The sequence below is a fragment of the Sciurus carolinensis genome, chromosome 7 (assembly GCF_902686445.1).
Source record: "Sciurus carolinensis chromosome 7, mSciCar1.2, whole genome shotgun sequence".
NCBI lineage: Eukaryota > Metazoa > Chordata > Mammalia > Rodentia > Sciuridae > Sciurus > Sciurus carolinensis.
The window spans coordinates 46,838,554-46,860,840 of NC_062219.1; the positions used below are offsets into that span (position 1 = coordinate 46,838,554).

Here is a 22,287-nt window from a genome sequence, read left to right on the forward strand (position 1 = left end):
TAGGGCTTTCCTAGCCTAAAAAGAATTGGGTGGGTGGGGGAAAGGGGAAGAGAGGGGTGGGGCGAGAGGGAGAGAGGCGCAGCGGGAAGAGAAAGAATGAAAGAAAGAAAGAATATGAATTGCGCTCTTACAGAGAAAGAATAATTGAAACTCTTACATTCAAAAAGAACGAAAGTAGGGGGAAAGTCTGGTGGGAATGCCCGATCCTCACACTGGAAGACTTGAGTGTGTGCGCGGGGGAGTGGCGAGGTGCAGCAGATTCTCTGCTCTAAGCTCTGGGTGATATGTGTCCCCTGGAATTCCCTAGGGGATCTGGGTCGTCGCAGACTGGATGTCGAACAAGCCCAGGGACTCCTCCCGGGCGCAGAGGAGCTCCCTCTGCGGGGAAGTGGCAGTGGCTGACGCCAGTTACCGCTCCATCTGCTCCACCTCCTTTGCACCTCCTCCAACCCGCTGCTCCAGCCGCCTGCTCCCACTCCCCAGTTACGCTTTCTAGGGTTGCTTTCTTCTGCTCTTCTAAAGTTCGATCCTACCCCTTTCCCTTTGATGCCCATCGCCCGAATCCACTTGTTCCTCGTAGATTGCGCCTGCTCTGGCTTCACCTGCTGCGAGAAGCTTTCGAGGAGTCTCTTAGGGGGCCTTGTTCAGTCCCCGAACACCTGGTTTTGCAGGCGGTGGTCTCCTCAACCCGTGTCCTTCAACGTTTAGGTAATTTTTAGGTAATTTTTCGGAACATGGACCCGTTGCATCTAAGGGGCATCCTAGAAACTGCAGACAGGCCAGAGAGAATTTCTGCTGCCTCTTCAACCAGTAATGAAAAAAGCTGCGATGTTGTTTTATTTTACAGAGGTGAAAGAGTATACACCACCAACCCGGGGTGGTTGTGTCTCTGACCCAGAAAACTCAGCTGACCCGGACCTCCTACCTGCAAATATTTCCACCTCCCCAACTATCCTCTTTGCAGCCCCCTGGGGAGGAGAATGTAAAAATGGAATTTCCGCCCTACAAGTTCAGGAATGAATTGAGACAAGGCTGTCTCTGTGGCAGAGTAAGGTGGCAGAAAAAGGTTACTGGAATAGTGGCGGACCAGACTCGGGGATTGGTGTAGAGGTTAGGAACATTGAGAGCCAAGCCCCAAGAAAGAGACTGTAATGATAGACAAAAGCGAACCCTATTATTTACTCCTGTTTAAATTCAAACAAAAAGTCTCCAAAGATTCTCAGTTACAAAGGTGCGAACAAATGCACTCTTGAAGAAACTTGTGTTTAAAAGTGAATATTTTATTTCCATATTTTGATCAAATTATTTTATTGTATGGCTTGGTGGTAAGGACCAAAAAAGCACTGAGGAAGACAAAAAGATCAGACGACCTCAGCAGAGCCAGGTTTCGCTGTCGCTGAAAGTAGAAAGTGAATATTTTAAATCAAATCGTTCCCAGATCGAATTTTTGGTTTGCCTTATTTATAAATGGATAATGACTCCTCGTCTATAAGTGGTTTCATAGATGGTAAACGTCCTGAGAGATTGGAGTTTACTTAGTGAACTACGATGTAATTTATTTTTAATGAAAATTAAAAATTAAACCCCTCGTGCAATTTTACACAAACCTCTTTTTAGTTGCTCGGCTGACCGGTGGTTGAGCTCCCCCAGCCTCTGCAGCTTCGGTCAAATCCAGGTGCGCAGGTGGCGCAGAACTTCCCTTCCACCCCAACCCTACACGCCAGTGCCCAGAGAAGCAAAACAGTCCATTTGCATTTTTTTCTGTGTCAAAAGCTAAACGTTGCCAGAAGGATCACCATACGCCCCTCTGGACGAGAGAGGTGGGAGTGCGGGGCCCCAATCTCACTCCTCGAGGCTTCGCACCCTTGCTGCTCCGACAGGGACCGCTCTGTCCAGTCCTGGCCCTGGGTTGGCCTTGGGTTGGGTGCCTTAGGACAGGTCCAAGGACACCTCAGGAGCCCAGGTGCCATGCAGTCACTGAGCCCACTAGCCACCACCAGTCTGGGAGGCTCCGGTGAGTGTCACATTCCATTTCGCACAGTTCGGGCGGTCCATCCTTGAACACAGAGGTTCCTCTTGGGAAGTGCGCCCCTTCCCGCTCAGCCTGGTCCCAGCAGCGTCGACCCCGGGCCCAGCATTGCACAAGAAAAGCCAAGAGAGAAGCAGTGGATTGCACATCTAGCAAACCCTTGGAAATTGCTCCTGTTTACACTAACCTCCCCAAAACTACATCCTATCCCCTGTACCGACTAACGGGTATCCCTCCGTTCCTGCCCTTTTGGCCATCTAGCCAAAGAAAACCACCACAACCTCCTAAGAGTTCAGCAAGGCTAGGTTAAACATTAGTTATTTTCGAAAAGGATTACAGGAATAGTAATTGAGCACAATTTGTAGGAAGAAAGTGAAGAGAATGTGATCTCTTTGCCCAAGAGTCTTTTCTGTTCACACTTCCCAATCTTCTCTTACTTGTAACAGTTTTTCAACATCTAGTTGAAGTTAAGCGACATTGTGATGGCAAGAGAGTTTGAAGGAGCACAGAGAATTAGGTCAGTGTGAGTCATTTCAGGCAGGAAAACATTCATAGTCCCCCAAATCCAAAGTGAAGGAAGAATAAAGAGCTTGAAGTTTAAAAACAGGTCCCAAAGATTGGAGTATATTCATTGTTTTCTTTATATCTGAAAAACTGTCGTTCACATGAGGGTTGTATTTCTCAACCTAAACTCTCTTGTTTCTGTGATGAAGCAGAAAGGTAACAACTAAATTTAAATACATTCCCAGACATTCAAACCACCAAATTATTAACACTGTCCAAGAAATAATATTTTGATTCAGAACCTTGGATTACAAGTGGAACACAAAAAATGTTTTCTTCCTTCTATCTCTTTTGCTGCCTCTCTTCATTTCCATAAAAAACAGCCAACCAGTTAAAATGTCCCAGCATTTGGATCCTAGGGAAAAATGAATCTCTGGAAGAGAAAGAAACTATTGCCACTTGCATGAAATGGCCTTCTAACTTCCTAATTGGGCAGAGGCGGTAGCAAAACTTATAGAAATGAACATCACTTTAAGATAGATTTATGACAGTTTGTTGAGATGCCAGAAAGGAGCCATATGAAAATAAAATTAATTCCACTAAAATGTCCTTCTAATATTCTAGTTGTAGTCTGCAATTCTAACAATACCTAAAACTGTGAAAATAAATTACCTTTATTCTCAAAGTTAAGAAATAAAATTAAATTAATTTCGAATGAATATATGTTTGAATTACAATAAAACACCTTGTTTCCTCTTCAAAAAGATTTGCCTCTTATTTTTATAAACTAAACTTATTTTTATAAACCGTTTTCTTTACCTCTAAATTTTTCTGTCGCCTGTGTTATCTTATTCTGAAAACTGCTAGGATGCAGTTTTAAAGGAAGGACACAGGAATAGAATTAATTTGGAGGACTGACTTCCAGCTAGCTCAGGCCCTCAATTGTCCATGGTTTATTTGGATCATGAAAGTTGGCATTTTGTGCTGTCTTATTCTGCCAACCAAAAGGGATGAACACAATAGTAATCTCATAGATTTTCCTGCCTAAACCCATCCTTGCCTGTTTAACTGAGGAGAGATGTGTTTGGATTTAGGAGAGCAGCTGACAAGATTTTTGTGGATTCAAGCTGTTAATAATGTTAGTTGGAAAACATTTGTGCAAAAGCTGGTGTTTTTCAGGCATGGTGTGTTATTTAGGAATAGTACTCTTAGCAATGGAAAATCTGAATAGGGGTTTATTTTAAAGAAAAAAAAAAGGAAGAAAAAAGAGGAGCCCATGTATTCTGTAATCTCATTAAACAACTTTCGTGAAAAAAACTGGAAAAAGAGGATTTGGTTGTTTTCATACAAACTTATCATCCAGGTTTAGTTCAAATGAATAGGTGAGACTATTTTATAATTTATTGACATATTTGATTATTATTGAAAGAAAGGTAAATTTTGCCTTCTTCATAGTTTTGAGACTATTTTTCATGTTATGTGCAAGTTAACTTCAGCTTTGGTGACAGTCACAACTTTCTGAATTAATTTTTCTCTTGAATTCACATTGATGTCAAAGCCTATTTCTAAGATTGAGAAAAATACTTAACACTATATTCACCTTTCAGAAATGAGTCATTTTAAGTGAGTTTCTGTGAATGAATTTATGCAAAGATAATGATTACACAAATTTAATGCCTATAACTTGAAACTTTGAAAATGACAGCTTACAAATAACAAAAGGGGCAATTGAAGTAGAAGTGTGTCAAACATTTTGTCTTTTTTAAAAGAGGAAAAATAAGAAATTTACATTCTATAAAATTTGAGTCAGAGAGCATGTGTCAATTATTAATAGGATGTTCTTCATATCTGCCTTGCATTGAAAAGTCACTCTAATTGCTTTTAATTTCTGACCCTATTACTTTTTTTTTTTCTTTAAAGACACATGATCTGGGAATAGCCTAGAAAAATAACATATCTGTTAAGCTCCAAAAATACAGGAATATAGAGCAATTTGCAGATTCAGAAGGTGGAAGTGGACTGAAGGATTTAAACTGTTGACTTAGATATTTGACGGTATTGGTGTTGATCCAGTCCCAAACTTCTGTTTATAAACTTCATTTCAGCAGAATGCTAAAGGGATTAAAAGGAGACCACAGCAATAACAGACAGAAGGTGAAGATAACCCTCTGAGTGTGATGACCTGTCACATGCTTAAAGAGGTCTTGAAACAGCTTCTTAGAAACTCTGGTAGGAAGCTTCTCTTGGCATGCATGAAAGAATTTTTAGCACCTACTGCTACACTGGCATTGTCTCTTTAATTCCTTTGGTCATTGTAACTGATTTTTAAATAAATGTTATGATGACATACATAAATTAGGTTTAATGATATCTTAAATATATCATGTAGCATGAGATTTGATGCATTAGCTCACTTAAACAATCAGACAGCAAAGAGACTTCATTTTCAATTTTGTTCCTAACCTCATAGTATAAATATGATACATCATATTTTAAGGTAAAAGTCCAGTTGTTGACTAAGAAATTCTGACCTCACTAGGAGGTATTATTTTTTCATCTTTCTTTATTAGAGACATGAATTGGTTAATTTTTAACACAATCCATGAAATTTTAACAAATTGAAATGTAAACATTTAAAAAGTAGTACATTATTTTATATGCCTGCTGCAGAGTATTGCCACAGAGTGAATCAAAATGGAAATTTGGCAGATTTCCAGATAATTGGAATGAAAACTAGCTAACCATGACCACATTAAAAAAATTAAACTGAAAAATACAGTTCGCAAAGTAAGATTTCACTAAGGACACTTCTGTCCTTATTAGCAAACTACTGACTATTCTTCTAAGCATAGCTAATTATTTCTCTGAACATACATGCTCAGAATGTGGCCATGACCTTAGTAATGTCTGTTGGTATTTGTAAATATTTTAAGACAATGATTCCGAAATGCTTCAAAATGACCATATGTTTTTACCCCTTAACTTTCTTTTCCCCTATTTATAATCAATGACAAAATAGATTTGAAGCTCTAATCTGCATTAACTCCCATATATAGCTTTGCTTCTGGGGGAGTAGCTAATGCAAGGCAGGGACCTTTATTACTTTTGGAAACAGGCTTTCAATAATGTTACATAGTAACTCCAGTACTTAACAACTATTGATAGAAAAATAGGCTGTATCTGTGCATTTTAAACGAAGTGCTAGGAAGGTGGGAAAATTGGGGAGATGTGGGTTAGAGGCAAAAATTTTCAGTTAGGAGGAATAAGTTCAATAGATTAATTGTACATCATGATGACTACAACTAATAACAATAACCTGGATACTTGAAAATTGCAAAGAGAATAGATTTTAAATGTTCTCAACATGCACACAAACAAAACTCACAAGTATGGTGAACCAATGCCTATGTTAAATAGCTGGGTTTAGCCATTCCAATACATATATGTATATATTTTTGAAACATTATGTTGTGTACATAAAAGTATGCAATTTTTGTCAATTAAAAATAATAAAATGAAGTAGTAAATTGAAGTAACCAAATTAACAAGTTAAAGAGAAATAAAGATCCTTTAACCTGAGCGACAGACCTGAAAGCTACAGAGAGTTACCTCAGCAGAAAGAAAATCCCAATAGGAGGTGACAAAAAGAAGACATGTCAAAGCACATGTTGTCAACTAGTTATGTAGGCAAGTAGCCGGACAACTGGAGAGAACCCCCAGGACGTGAGGGGGGAGGGGAAGGGGGGAAGCCTGCTGCTGATTGCCACCCTTGAAACACACCAAGCGGCAGAACTGATCCCTGGGTGCCCATCGCTCTAAAGGTCACATATTTTGGGAACTCAGCCCATTGGTCTCATTTCATGGGACATTGCCCTGCCTTCTCTGGGAAAGCAAGACAGTCTCAACCTGATGAAATGATCTTAGTTACTTTCTCAAGGATGGAGAAGGCCAAGAGTAGCATGGGAAGAATGATGGACTAGAGATCAAGACTCAAGGCTCTGACCCATGGTGAAATGGGGCCACTCCTTCCGCTCACAGTTTACTCATCTGGTCAATGAAGAAACAGCACCACATTATCTCTAAAAACATTTATGGCACCAGTCTCTGGAACTGGAACAAATTCACATTTGATTTGAAAGCAGTATGTAATGCTTATCAGCATTTCCAATATGAGTATAGGTACTTCCACTGTAAGATTCTTCTTGAAGAATAGCATGTTATAAACTTTACTTGAAAAACAATAACTCTGTGTTTCCAAATTCTCACAAAGTGCAGCTTGGCAGTGAAAGCCAGAGATCCTTTAGAATTCCAAGAAAATGTAAATGTCTTTCTTAAGACTTATATCTTCCAATCTTCTGGTGAGTAAAGTTGAGATCTCTGGTATCCAGTACTGGAAGCAGAATTGCCCATTATTTGTTTTCTGTGGGCCCAAATTAACATATGTTGTTCACATCTAGTGTTTGCTCCTTGGGAAACACAAGTTTTAACTTTTCTGAATTCTTGTGAGCCTAGGAACAGAAATTTCTCAATCTTTTATTTAGAAAATCTGAACCTTCCAAATGAGAATTTTTCATTTTTTTAATCACATGATGTAAGTACTGCATAATTCAATGTGCAGTAGTATATAACTTTTACTTAATAGAGAAAATACATTTACTAGAATTGTTAATTTAAATACCCTGTTTGGGGATCAAGTACTCTTAAATTTACCTGCCTAGAGTAGATGTTTGGATAAAGCTTTTGATGAAAGAAAATGAGCAATAATACATAGTATGTTAGAGTTCTTAGTTAGAAATTTTGTTACTTTTTTTATCCTAAAGTATATTTTATAAATAAACTCACTCTCATCTTCCTCTAGTGATGAGAGTGAGTTTACTATCAGATTTGCTCTTTCTGCTTTTAAACTATAAAGGTAATAAATAAAATGTAGAAAGGGAAAATAGTAAATGTGTCTGGACCCCCAAAAAGATAAAAATTCCAAGAAAAAAGATTTTTTTAAAAAAGGAACTTAAAGCAATGAGTAGGGCTGGTGCCCTGGGCTTGCTGAACTCTGGCTTAGAAGTTGGCAGTCAGACTCTTGGCTCCTCCTGGGGACCTGGGCTAAACATCCTAGGTTGGCCTCACTTTCTGAAATCAAGACTTATTTTGGACCTCTCATGCCCACATAGGAGGTTGAAAAGATGTTGATGTGTTGCTGTGGCTATATGTTTATTAAAGCTCTTTCCCTGGCTAGGCAGGAGGAAAAAAGCACTGCCTTATGACCAAGAACTGTGCCACATGGCTCTCTGACACCGCCTGGATTTGGATTGTCCCTGCTATCACCGTGGGGCACGAACTCTGAGACACACACGTAAGATCAGGCTATGGAGTAAGACAAGTGCAAGTGGCGGTGGGAGGGGCATGTGAAGGCAACTGGAAAAGTAATAGCAGGGAGGACGAGGGAGGAAATGCTTATATGCTTAAATAGATTACTATTTAGTAAGAACTCGTGTGAGGCAAGGCTACCTCCCTTTTTCTTTGGGTACATTAAGACAATTTTTTTATTAAGGTGTCATTTGTATACAGAAAAGTTTACCTTTGCAGTGTACAGTTATTAGCTTTGACAAAAGCAGGAAAGATTATATTCCCCATCACAATCAAGATATAGAGCAGTTTTATCCATTCAAGTTTCTTTGTAGTCACTCCTGCCCCCTCTCATTCCCAGACAATCTTTCCTTGTAGTTTTACTTTTTTCAGAATGCCTATAAAAGGAATAATACGGTATACAGCTTTTCTTGACATAGTTTCTTTCATTTAGCAATAAGCATTTGTGATTCATCCAAGCTGTGTGAATTGCTAGTTTGTTCTTTTTACTGCTTTGTTGTATTTCTTTGTAATGATATACCACAATTTACTTACTTATCTACCTGTTGAAGAACAGTTGGGTAGTTTTCAGTTTTTGGATTTTCCCTTTTTATTTTCTGTAAAATAAAGAAGTAAGCTACAGCATATAATTAATAGAATTACTGGACAGGCCATTTCCCGGCCACATAATCTCCTCAGGCCAAATGTGAGCTGCTTTTGGATATGGTGCTAAGCCTTTCTCCTTGTGCTTTCCTTTGGTTTGTCTACTAAGTTCTAGAATTGCATAATTATGTTGCACTTGAAAATGACTTTTCAAACCTTTCCACACATTCTCAACATCATGAATCCTCCTTTTATGGAAACATGTCTTCATCTCAGAAATCAAGTTGAAATAATATATTCTGTGGTGTGAATATTTCATCAATTTTCATGCTTCCCATATACATGAGAAGAGGCCATGTCTCTGTGCTTGCTGTAGTTACCCTGAGATCTAGCACAATACAGAGCCTACAATAGGCTCTCAATACTTATCTGTGGAATGTATCAATATTTGCACTTTAACTCTATGTAGATGATTTCCCTTCATGCATTTCTGAACCAATATCTCTTCAACATCTCAAGATTATTCATTTATTTTCTTTTCATTATTTACTTCTGTCCATCAGCCTGTCTGTGTATATTTTTCTGAGGAAGAAATGCCTATCATCCCTCCATGACTAATTAAAGCCTTACCATTCCAGCCACTCTCTCTAACTCTTTTGGTACCTTGTTTTATAAATCATGACATTTTCTCTTTTCTCTCTGTCCCTCCAATTACTGTTTTCCTTTCTTCTAGAAACTTGTGGGGTCCCATGACCTAGAAGTCATTACTCCATATTACCGTCCTATTTGCCCTCTTTCCCATCTCAAGTAGCAAAGGATGGCCAGGACTCAAAAACCCTAGAGCCCGGATTAAATGGGCATGTTGGTGGGAATGTAGGTCAGGAGGCATAAGGGGACACTAAATGAAGTGATCCGAGAAGCAGCATGTGGAGGATAAAAGGGAAAAGAAGACCTGGGGAGGCTGGTTATGCAATCCGTCAGCCCAAAGCAGCTCCAAAGAGGGAAGTATCTGAGACCTTGGCCTCATGTCATCCCCTTGTGTAAAATCATGTCTGTTTTGAGTATCTGTGAAGGCCAAGATGAGAGGGTAAGTGGAAACCCACATCAGGTAAAAATCACGACAACAAACTGCTAACTAGAATAGGTTCTATCTTCCTACTTTGAAATTAAACTTTTTAACAACAAATAAATGTATGTGAAGCTGTATTTATGTGATAGATCTGGCAAAAAAAAAAGTGAATTTAATTATCATTGCAGATGTCTAGGGATTTTGTTGATGAGCTGGTAATGTTTGAATGAGGAACAATATAGTAAAACATGATAAAACATGTATTTTTCTTGCCTGCATTTCAGCAAAATTGCTAGTTATATTTTTATGAAGATTTCTGCATAACATTTTCTACTAACAATAATGTCTAACTAAACTATTATTCTTGAACCGTTGTAGTTCTTTGATAGTTTTTATTAATTTCAGTTTGGAGAAATTTGCTCTGCCGAGGCAATAGGAAGTGGAATTGTTAATAGGTTCTTAAAGGAAGAATTAGATTTGGGAAACAAACCATGAATTCTAGGAATCAGATTGTAATGGTTTGGATGTGAGGTGTCCCCCAAAAGCTCATGTGAGACAATGCAGGAAGGTTCAGAGGAGAAATGATTGGGTTGTAAGAGTCTTAACCCAATCAGTGAATTAATCCCTGTTGAGATTAATTGAAGTGATTGGAGGAGATTGGAATTGGGGCATGGTGTTGGGGGTATATATTTTGTATATATTTGGAGAGTGGAGTCTTTCTCTTTCTCTGCTTCCTGATGATGCAAGCTGCTTCCCTCTGCTGTACTCTTTTGTCATGAGGCTCCGCCTTACCTCAAGCCCCAAGGAATGGAGCCAGCCTTCTATGGACTAAGACCTCTGAAACTGTGAGCCTTCAAATAAACCTTTCCTTCTCTATAATAGTGCTGGTCAGATCATTTAGTCACAGCAGTGAAAAAGCTGTCTAAAACACAGGTTAATGCATTGTTATGGGATAGTATATTCAGAAATTATCATCATTACAGAAAATATTACCAAATATTTTAATTTCACTATATAAAATTGCTAGCACTTATATTCATCGTCTTTAAAAATAATATTAGCCAGGTACGGTGTTGCACACCTATAATCCCAGCAGTTTAGGAGGTTAAGCCAGCCTCAGCAACTTAGCATGGCCCTAAGCAATTCAGTGAGGCTCTGTCTCTAAATAAAACACACAAAAAATGGCTGGGGGTATGGCTCAGTGGTTAATGCCTCTGGGTTCAATCCCAGTACACCTCCCAAAAAAAGCAATATCTAGATTTTATACAGCATTTAAGTTCTTTATCTCATAAAGATTTTAGTGTAAATATACTCTAAAAATTTAAAAAGCACTATATTTGATATATTATAGGCAGAAAATAATATGTGAGTTGTTTCAGAATTATTTGTGTATGACCCTCAACTTCACAGTCACATGAACCTCTCCCATGTTTTAATATTCTTATAATCTATTGGATGTTACTATTGTAGCATATTTTGTATTTCTTAATTTAAAATTGTTTTTAAATTAAAAATGTAAATATTTTAAAAGGTGAAACTACTAAAGTTAGATCTTTATTTTGGTAAGTTTTGCTAATATTATTCATAGTAAGCAACAATTCATACTAATGAATGTGGCTAGCATAAGTTCAAAATTAATTTTATTTCCTGCCAATATCTCTGAATCACTCTTTGAGGATCTTCTGTGGTTTGGCCAAACTCTCCTCTTGCATCTCATATCTTGACCAAATTAAATTTAATTGCTTTAACAATTTTAGTCAGAATTCCTGTCATGAATTTTGAGAGTGGCTTTAAAGTCACCTTTGATATGTTTCATCAAGATATTTTAGCTTTAAGCAGATCCAGAAAATATTTTATATAATTGTTAAATGGTTCCCCCAAGACATTATGACCTGCAGAGTTGAGGTCATGTCTCCTAGTAACAAATTCCAAGTATGCATTGTACTTGGCAGAAAGAATGCTTTCAGATTTTCATCTAAAATTCAGTTCGTATACCTTTTTCTTTGCGAGCACCATTAGTGTCATCATCTTAGGCTTTTTCTCTAAGACTTTTTAAACTAATGTCTAAAATTGAAAGTTATCTTTTAATTATTCACATAAGTAAAAACCAATAAAATGCCAATTGTGATATTCTTGGTTTCCTTTCCAGTAGTTTAACAATACATGAAGTCATTGCCAATTTCCCCACAGGGCTTTTATTCTTGGCATAATCTAATTGAGTAAAGTAAACTTGCTTTTTCAAATCATATCTAAGGTAATTTCATTTTTTAAAATTTTATGGCAGATTTTAATATGATATTCTCACAGTTTTCATTATAGCAAAAAGGTCAAAGCATAAAAGGTGAAAATGAGAGATATACACACATTATAAGAGCTGTATAAACACAGGAAAATGTTCATAGTAACTTCTTATGAGGAGTAAGAATGCAGATCAGGAGCATTTGATTTTTAATCCTGAGCCCATATAAATTTTTCACTACAAATTATGCTTTTAAGTAAAGAAAGCTGTAATAGAGGAAGCAGTCATTTTTTCCCCTTACTATCAAATCTTGCTTCCTGTATTTTCTTTTTTTAAATTGAATAAGTATCATAAATATTTATTTTCTCAGTTGATTTTTTTATTGATGCATTATAATTATACATAACATTGGGAGTCATGCTATATTTATACATGTACATAATTTGATTAATCTCATTTCCCAGTAAATTTCCTTTCTCTCCCTGTCTCCCTTTATTACTCATTAAATAAGTAATTCTACTTTAAATTTGCCACCCTAGACAGTAATCATATACTTCATTAATTTTATTTTTCATCTATCTTAAATGTTCAGGTCTTCTAGCATTGCATTTTGAAATCTTTTCTATTAAATCCAGAACTTTCCCATTGTCTTCTGTACATATTATACTGATAGTTCTTATATTTACCTAAATAATGTTCACGTAATATTATTCCTTTAATAACATTACACCAATATTCCATACTGACTTTTGATTCCTTTGTCAACTCCATCGCTTGCTATTTATTGATGTGCTTCCTTTTTCAGTTCTAAAATTTGAATTTGTGCTGTTTAGTGTGTGCAGGTTATGTCTTGTATTCTTTCAATGAAGAACCTAAGTGTTTCCTGTCAAAAACAACTTCAGTGAAGAAAGCTGATCTTGAAGACTGATGTAAGACAGAACACAGAAACAGCAAGACACCTTGAACTTTGTTATTCCTCTGCCTGGAATGCTTCTGCTCTCCTCCTCATCACAACTTATTCCCTCATTGCTTCGGACCTCTGTCCAACTGGTTCCTCAAAAAGGCTGGTAAGGAAGCTCAAGATTAAACAGCATCCTTCCTTAACATTTTCTATTCCCTTATTCTGCTTTATTTTTCCTTACAGCACACATGACTACTTGCTCACTGTGTGTCTCCCTCACTAGAACTTATGCTCAAGGACAGACACCCTGCCTGTTTTGCTCACCATTGTATCTCTAGTATCTAAAACAGTTACTGGCCTATAATGGCACTTAAATATTTATAGAGGAAATGTACTCTCTATTCTAACCTTTTTTGGTTTATTAATAAATTCCTTTGGTCCAAGCTAAAAGCTCTTTATTATTTGCTATTATCTAAAATACTCTACAGTAGTGATTCTTAAAAAGTAGTCCTGATCACCAGAACCGACATCATTTTTTGGGAATGTAAATTCTTAGGCCCCACCCCAGACCTGTAGAATCATAAGATGGGGCCCAGTAATCCATTCTCACAAGCCCTCTAGGTGATTCTCAGGCATGGTACATTTTGAGAACCATTCTCTATATACTATAGGAGTTGGCATTGTGAATTACTTTCTTAATTTTATGGTCCCAATGTGACTTGTATTAAATGTATTGAATGTTAGAATTTTTTCTCTTTTTTAAGAAGAACAATTTGGATGATATTGATCAGACATTATTCTAGAACTCTCCCTTAGGCTATTCAAAAATCTAACGTGGACCTGAGGGTGTACCTCAGAGGTTGAGTTTACATACACAAGGCCTTGGGTTTGATCCCCAGCACCAGACACAAACAACAAACAAACACCATGATGACAATATCTGATTATACTTAAAAGAATATATTAGAATAATAATCTCTTATTTGTTCTTTTAAGGAAAATAAATGATGCAATTGGTTCGATACATTTTTTTTCAATATATTTTGTGCTCACAGTAAATGACCCAACTTCAGGGCTATGATTTTATGTTTATCCTTATTTTTTTCCTTACTCTTTTCTCTCCTTTATTTCAGTTTCTGAAACTTGAGAAGGAAATGGATTTGAGGTTGGGAGAAAAGTCTGTTATAAGATCAAGTTATTGAAAGAACCAAAGTTCATTGTTCAGCTGCTAGACAGAATTATTAGTACTTAGTGAAATTTACTTTTCATATATCCTTAATGGTCCCACATCCCTAATCTTTCTGACCCTTATCTTAAAATGATCGAAAATTGCTATTCTCCCTTCTTAACTGGTGTGATTTGTGGGTTATTTTGTGGTTAGTCACATACTCTAGGGTTTGTTTGCTGAGAGGTACTTTGAAAGCCTGCAAAAGTTTGTCCATGTTTCATGTCTAATCCAAATCTCTTAATTGGTGTGGAGAGTCAAAAGACCAAAAAGACTGTCCTCAAAATAATGAGATACTGGTTGGTCATGCTGTTTTACTGTATTTAATTTAAGCTAACAATGGAGTGCATTTTTCTTACATTTTTGAGGGGGTGGGAAAAAAGTTTTAGAATCACATATTTCATTTTTTCCTGAAAAGAGGAAAAGGATATTCATAAGGATGAATCCTGAGGGAGGAAAACTAAAAACATGACATTTACCTGGAGTTTTCAATCATTTGAGGACAGATAACTTTATGTTCTGTGCATACTCTGCCTTATGTAAAGATATTTTTCTGTATGAATTCTACTCTTAAATGTTAATAATTGTTTTCTATAGTCTAGTTAAGTGAGTTAGATTATTTTCTTAAACTCTCCCCCTCCCTCACACACACACACACACACAAGCACAAATTCTATTTAGATTATCTTCTCAGAGCATCAATCAACTGACTTACTTGTCCCCTTTCACTTCTGAAAGATTTGAGAAAAGGACACTAGATCTGAAATGAGAGGGAATGTTCTTCACAAAGGAACTGAGATTACACAGAGACTTCAGGTCTTTGATGTGCTATGTAGAAAGATTAAGATTCTTTATACACACCTATACATACTGAGGGCATGGATTTGACTTCCTTCATGGAAGTGATGCATGACAAAATACCCCCACATTTCCCAGGTCCCATATGTTTCACCTTGTCCCACCTTTTGGATCACAGCTGACTGGTGTTACTTGCACGTGGACAGTGCTGATGTAATGTGAGCCACAGGTATGGAAAGAGTCTTGGACTTGGAAACATAACATCTGGGGTCAAATTCCACCTTAGGGTCTTTACTCTACTGCCAGGAACAGACCATAGCTCTTTTGAATTTCCATGTTTTTATCTGAAAAATGGGATTGACAACACATTATTCTTATTTCCCAGTGTTTCAGATGAAGTTGTTTTATGTGGAAAACATTTACCTAGGTACATGTATGATTACATGAATGGTATGAATCTACATCGTGTGCAACCACAGAAATGAAATGATCTACCCCGTTTGTGTATAATGAATCAGAATGTAGTCTGTAAAAAATTTTTAAAAATTTAAAAAAAGAAAATGCTATGCATGGTACAGAAGATCTTACTAGTATTATTTTCACTTAAAAACCATAAGAGTTTTTAGAGAGAAGACATGAAAACAGAGATGAGAGGCACCGTGAAAGATACCTATACATCCTGTACACAGAGAATTGGGGTAGTGGTGAGAGTGGTTGAAGAAGCATTGAATGATTGTTTATCTTACCATTTCTCACTTTCTCTAAATGACCTTTTGTGGCTCCTCCCTCCGCATCCTAAATTAATTTCAAGATAATGAGGAAACTGTGAATCTCTTCCTTGACTGCTACAGAGCTTTCTATTTCTCCGGACATCCCTATTACTCTCCCAAAGACTGTTGTGCAAGGATGTTGAAACCTTGAACTCCCCCAGTGGAGGGATGTGGAAAGTGGCTGCACATTGAAAAATGCAAGGCATCTGGAAAGAGTGCCCAGAGGATGTAATGTGCCTCGGTGACCAACTGGCTGACTTGTATCCTGTTCTCTCATTCTTTTATTCCCCCCAGACATCCTTGGTTTATTTTCCAGTCCTGAGTAGTAATGGCTTCTTCATCTGGCACAGCCACTGAAGAGAGTGTGAGGGCCTTCCCAGGCCACATTGGTCATGGCCTGTTTCTATTGGCCAGAAGAGATGATGGACGAGCAGCAGATGCTGCTGTCAGCCCAGCTCCATTGCTCTGTCTCCAGAGATTATTGATACTCAGAGGCCAGTCAGCTGCTCAGTAGAGAAGCCCCAGAATCAATATGGGTTCCAAATCCAGGAGTATTGGAGTTCTTATAAGATAATAGCTACTTAGTTCTGTATATAGAATACTAGTGTACACGAAGTTATAACCTCAAAACTTGAGGTTAAGTATGCTCCCCAAAGACTGCACTTTCAGAAAGACAATTATTTAAAATTCACTGATCTCCTCACTCCAGAATCTCTGAATGAGTCTAGCATCAATGGGATGGTGGCTTCTACCTATTCACTTCCTTCTTACTACCTGTACTACATTTCACAGATTTAATGAATGCAGTGATCCTAAGGCATGCCTGGCAAGTGTTGTAAGTACCAGTTTGTACAACACTAGTCATGGTGTTTTCCTGGCTCTGGGATGCCAGGTCAAACCCTTTCCATTTTGCCTTTTTCTACCCTGTAAAAGTTTCATTCAGGAACTAAGGTAGGCCTATTAATCACTGATTTGTGTACAGATCTATGATATCCCAGTTCTAGGGCCAAGTTTGAGCTCTAGACATAGTTGTGTGTAGGTGGGGATGGGACTGGACTTGTTCTTATATGAACGAGACATTGCTACATTCAGTTCATGTGTAAGTGCACAAGATGCCAGCACTGAATGTGGGCTCTACTGAACAGCTGAGTGGTGTCTGATGCATTGCTGTCAAAGATCTTTTTAAGCTGAAGGTGGAGCCTGGGACTGACTAAGGGTGGCAGCTGCTACTATCCATCACTCTTTCCCTAGCCAATGGGAAAAGTGCAGGACTTGTCTGTGGGCAGCATAGGCTGACTGCTGACTGAAAGTGAGGAAATCATTACTGAGGCTTGCCAGAGAAAGTCCTGCAATGTCATGATGGAATACAAGAATATGTCAGTCTTTTGTTAGGTCAAATATTTTCAGATTCAGAAACATTATGTATATTTACAGTGTCATCACATAGTAATTTCTTAACATTATCTAATTGCATGGATTAGGGTCAATGTGTTATTTTGGTGTAGCTCATAGTGTTGCCTAAATATATATTTAATGTTGAAAATTTCAAATAAGCAAATTATTAAAACTTAAACTCATGAAAAAAGCAACCCTTTAATGACTATAAATAGGCTAAGAGTGAATATTTTTAAAATGGCATAGCAATAAAATTTTAAATTTTTTATCCTTTTAGCAATGACCTTTCTGGAATGTAAAGGTGAATAGAAAAAAGAAGTGCTGTGATTTTCAGAGCCTGGTTTCTTGCCCTAGTCTTCCTTTAGGCTTAAGAACTATGAGCTCATAAATACATGAAATACATGAAAAACTTTTGATGCAAATTTCAATGAGAACAATGTTTTCGCTAACAAAGCTGGCAAACATTATTTAAAACAATAAAACTTTGAGCTTTCAAGAGTGTGATAAAATGGTGAAAATAAATGAGCAAAACTTCCACATAGGATAGTTTAAAATATTTAGAACTATGTTATACATAGATATTGACTAGTAGCAATAGTATCTACCTCTTTCCTGAACCAGCTAAAAACAGAAGGCTGTTCTTCAAAGAATTCGAACGCTCTACTTGCGAAAATTTAGGGTTTTAAGTGGGAATTAATTCTCCAGAGTAAATCCACTTTTGTTTTGACATTCAGGATGAAACTGTGCAGACTGCATGCATGGACTCCTTCGGAGCACCACAAAATAAGCCCTTCAGAGTTGTCCAAATTTTTGGAGTGAGAACTGTGTTCTGTGCACTCCTTTATTGCTGAATCTTGGATGCAGAATGCCACCAAAGCTGCAAGGCATTCAATGATAAGAGGGTTGCTAGCATCAAAGAGAGCTCAAATATGGCTTTCCTTTGTAAAGCAAAATGGATGGTGGAAGATGCTGTATTAGTACAATGCTCACTGATGGCAATGAGATGTAGAATACCAAAACAATAGAGGCCACATGGTAGCACTTAACCATCAGAAACAAGATGGGTCCAGTTATTGTAATGAACAAGTTCAGATTGGCAAGTAGAGGGAGTTGACTTGCAGAAAGCTATAGAGATGGTTAATAAAAACAAGATGTTCCTTAGAGCAAGATATTTGGGCAGTCACCAAAAGTGTTACTCAATATGCAACAACAATAAATCAAAAATGAATTATTGGGAGGTAGAGAAACTGCTCCAATAAAACAATCTTGATTCCTTGCCCATCTTATGTCCTTGAGTCAGATTTCAGGCTGGGATTCATTAGATTGAAGGAAAGGTCAGGCTTTCAGGAGAAGGACTATAGTATTGTAGCAAGTGATTTCTCAGTCTTTCCTCAAAGGAATCTATAGCCATTTATTCATGTTCTGTATACTGAAGAAAGGGACATGTATACCTTTTGGAAAGAGGTTCCAAGGTGATATTGATCCTAAAGGTCTCAAAGGATCATCATGGATCCCTGTTAGAGAGGAGGTCAAATAATGATCATATTTCCATGATACACAATTGGGGTGCATATACAATTGTGAAATTTCTCCTTGACCTTTGAGTAGTAACTCTATCATAGCAAAACAGTCTAATTAGAAACTTCTGGATTAGATAGTAAATTAAAAGCAAGATAAACAGCAGAGATTATTGCCCCTTTAAAAGGTCAAAGAGTTGTGGTACCCATTATATCCTCATTAATTCATTAGCCTGGTTTCTACAAAGATCAGTTATATCATGAAAGATAACTGTCAATTACCTGAAATTTCACCAGTTAGTGGCCCTAATTACAACTGTGATGCCTTTGCTAAAGCAGATAATCATCCACAGGAACATGGAATGTGGTCATTGATGTGGTGAATGTGAACTTTTTCATCCCTAGGATAAGGAAGGACAACAGTATAAATTTATGGTCTAGCTCCATAGATAGTGTTAATTCACTCTCTATTCTCTGTTAACCTTTGGCCATCTACAAATTCCACAGAACATCATACTGGTCCACAACATCAGTGATATCTGGTCAATTTAGGCCCTGTCATCTATCATTGGCAAATATATTGACAGCCTTAATAAGAAACATTTACCAAAGAGGGTGAGTGGCAATAAACACCATGAAGGTTTAGGGGCATACCATATTATTGAACTTTATAGGAGTCCAGATTGGGGCAGGTTGGGGCAGCCCTTTCAAGGTAATGGGAAAATTATTGTTTTGTATCTCCCACCTTTAAAAAGGAAAGGTAATGTCTTGAATGCCTTTTAGTTTCTTGAGATGGCATGCTATGTACTTGAGAATACTCTCTGAATCACATATTGGTAACACAAAAAGTTGATCAATTTGAATGGGGTCCAGAGCAGAAAAGCATTTTCAGGAGGTCTAGACTATACTGCAAGAAGCCCTGCTTCTTGGGTCACAGGATTTGGCAGACTCTAGATTATTAGTTGTATACGTAGTAAGAAAAGATGCAGGTATGGTTTGAATGTGTCCTCCAAATTTCTTATGTTGGAATCTTAGTCCCCAGTGCAAGATTGTTGGCAGGTGGAGTCTAGTGGGAGGTGTTTAGGTCATGTTAAGGTTTGGGTGTGAGGTATCCTCCAAAAGCTCACATGTGAGACAGTACAAGAAGGTTTGGAGGAGAAATGATTGGGTTATAGGCTTAACCTAATCAGTGAATTAATCCCTGATGGGATTAACTGAGTGGTAACTGGAGTAGGTGAGGTGTGACTGGAGGAAGTAGTTCATTGAGGGAGGGCTATGGGGTATATATTTTGTATCTGGAGAGTGGAGTCTCTTTCTGCTTTCTGATCATCATGTGAGCTGCTTCCCTCTACATACTCTTCCTCCATGATGTTCAGCCTCACTTTGAGTCCTAAGGAATGGAATCTGCTGTCTGTGGATTGAGACCTTGGAAACTGTGAGCCCCTACAATTGTTCTGATCAGATCATTTAGTCACAGCCGTGAAAAGTTGACTAAAACAGGTCATAATAGCTCTGCTTTCATGAATGGATTGATGATGCTCTAAAAATGTCTTGTGTGGGTGAGTTCTCCCTCTCTCCTGCTCCTTTGCCAAGGGGGGGGGGGACAGAGTTTTCCTTCCCTCTGGAAGATGCAGCATTCAAGGTGCCATCTTAGAAGCAGAGAAGCCTTAATCTGTTGACATCTTGATCTTGTACTTCCCAGCTGCCAAATTGTGAGAATAAATCCTTATTGTTTATGGATTACCTAGCTTGTGGTATTCTGTTATAAAGCACAAAATGGACCAAGTCAGACACCATGTGCAATTTGTGGCAAACCTCTATAGGAGAATTACAACCTAGACCCATAGAATTCTGGGATAAGACCATACCATTGGCAGTGGAGAATTATACATCTTTGAAAATAACTTCTGATGTGTGCTAAGAACTGGTAGAGAAGCAGAATTTGACAGTGGGATATTAAATGTCTGTGTGGGATTTAGTGCTTATGCTCACTTTGGTGAGTCAGAGGCCAGGGCAAGTGTCTCACAGGCAGAAGGAGGAAGATGGTAGATGAATTGCTTGTTATCCAGGACGAAATTAGGAGTGAGCCGAGCCAGAGATGCCAACTGACCATGAGAAGACATGTCCACTGTGCAGCATGTCTTTACCACCAATAAGGGCCGCCACCACTGAATAAATGAGTTCTCCTGCAGAAATGTGCCCTTCAGCAAGCTGCAAATTTACACTTGCATGTATACAACTTTGAAATAATTGATTGGTTTAGTAAAAGAAGTCTTCCCAGAAGCTAGAAGGAAGGGAATGCACTTCAATTTTTCAATTATTTTTATGGATCTTAGAAGACCTGGCTGTGAAGTTAGCAGCACCATGTCTGGCAGAAAGGAAATTGATGATTCCATGACCTTGCAAGTTACAGGAGTTTCAAATAGGCAATTATTTGAATATAGTGATTACCTTTCCAGACTGGGCACCACCTTTTTCTGGATGTATGAGATCCTATTAAGTTCCACTTAATATACCTCAAATTTATTTTTCAGCCAATTATGGAAAATAGACTTAAATACTCTTTTTCCTCTCCTGATTTTTGCTATTAAACCTTTACATTCTAAACAAATTGTAATGCATCTATTTAGGAGTTAGATATGGATATGCTATGGGTATGAATATTAATAGAAAGTCTATGTATTTCTAGCCTCCTTGTAAAATATGAAGAAAAGTGCTGTTAGCATTCTCTGTACAATTGTATTGTTAAATATGTGTACAGTCAGTCTGAGTGTGAAAGTCAATAGAGGCATGGGAACAGGGTTTCATCTCATATTTGGAGTTTATACAAAGTAGTACAAGAGGGTATTTTAAGCCCCCAAGGTACAGAGTAAGAAAACCATGGGAGTGTATAAAGTTTGGCATAAGTCTATGGTGTAGACTAAAGCATGCAGTTAGAATAAAGGTTGGTGAGAATGAGGTAGCAGAGGCTTTCTGGAATAGCGCTGAGGCAGGTTGAAGAAGTTGTGTTGGAGGATGTTGTCCTACTTTGCTCTGAATACAACATACAGGTCAGAGAAGAGAGCATTGCCATGATGAGAACTTTTATGCTTTAAAATGGGGATAGGGCATTTTGAAGGCAGGACCCAGTACAGAAGAAACAAGGGTTAGAATTTAGGATGAGGATAGAAGATTTACCTTGAAGATCTGAAAAACGAAAGAAGGAACGAAGAAGAAATCTTGTACATCCTCTTAATGTGCTGGGGACTAGGCATTATAGCCTGAATAAAATTAGTTTTATCTTATGCATACAGAAGCAGTCATTTAAAATCTGATGATTTTGTGGAATCTGTGTCCCTGTTACAATAAGTTCACAGTGGCAGATGAGCCTGGAATCGAGACCTAGTGGTCATTTGATGCTATAAATTTACTCCAAATCCTAAGATTTTTTATTCATTCAAACTAGATGGACCTGAATTTTGGAGGATAATCATGATTACCCTTCTGTTTGGGAGGTGGGGCAAGGAGTAGGATTTGCTACATAGCTCCAAAGGGTGGGAACCAAATGAAGGACCTTCAGAAGCCAAGTTTTCATATGCTGTGAACTCTTATCTTACAAGAGCTCTCCTGTAATTCCATGTTATTCTCTCATTTGTTTAAAATAAAGTGGTTTAGCTGTTTTGCCCAATTCCATCCACTGGTTGGTTCCAACATGGAATATTTCCTTCAAAGATTTCAATCTCTAGAAGTTCAGTTAAGTTAAAGAATACCTAGAGATTTGATATTGAATATAATGCTGAGAATCAAAAACTTACTCCTTATTTTCCTTTGGTTTTGGTAAGACAGTATGGCCTTAAGTAATAACTGAGCAATTGTCACAGATAGAAAACAGAAATAGTCATCATGACAGCATCT

At 37.7% G+C, this 22,287-nt stretch overlaps 1 pseudogene; it reads left to right on the forward strand.

Annotated features, from left to right (window-relative positions):
- Positions 1–15,809: 15,809 nt before the first annotated feature.
- On the forward strand, positions 15,810–20,893 carry LOC124989206 (histone deacetylase complex subunit SAP18-like; annotated as a pseudogene).
- Positions 20,894–22,287: the final 1,394 nt, after the last annotated feature.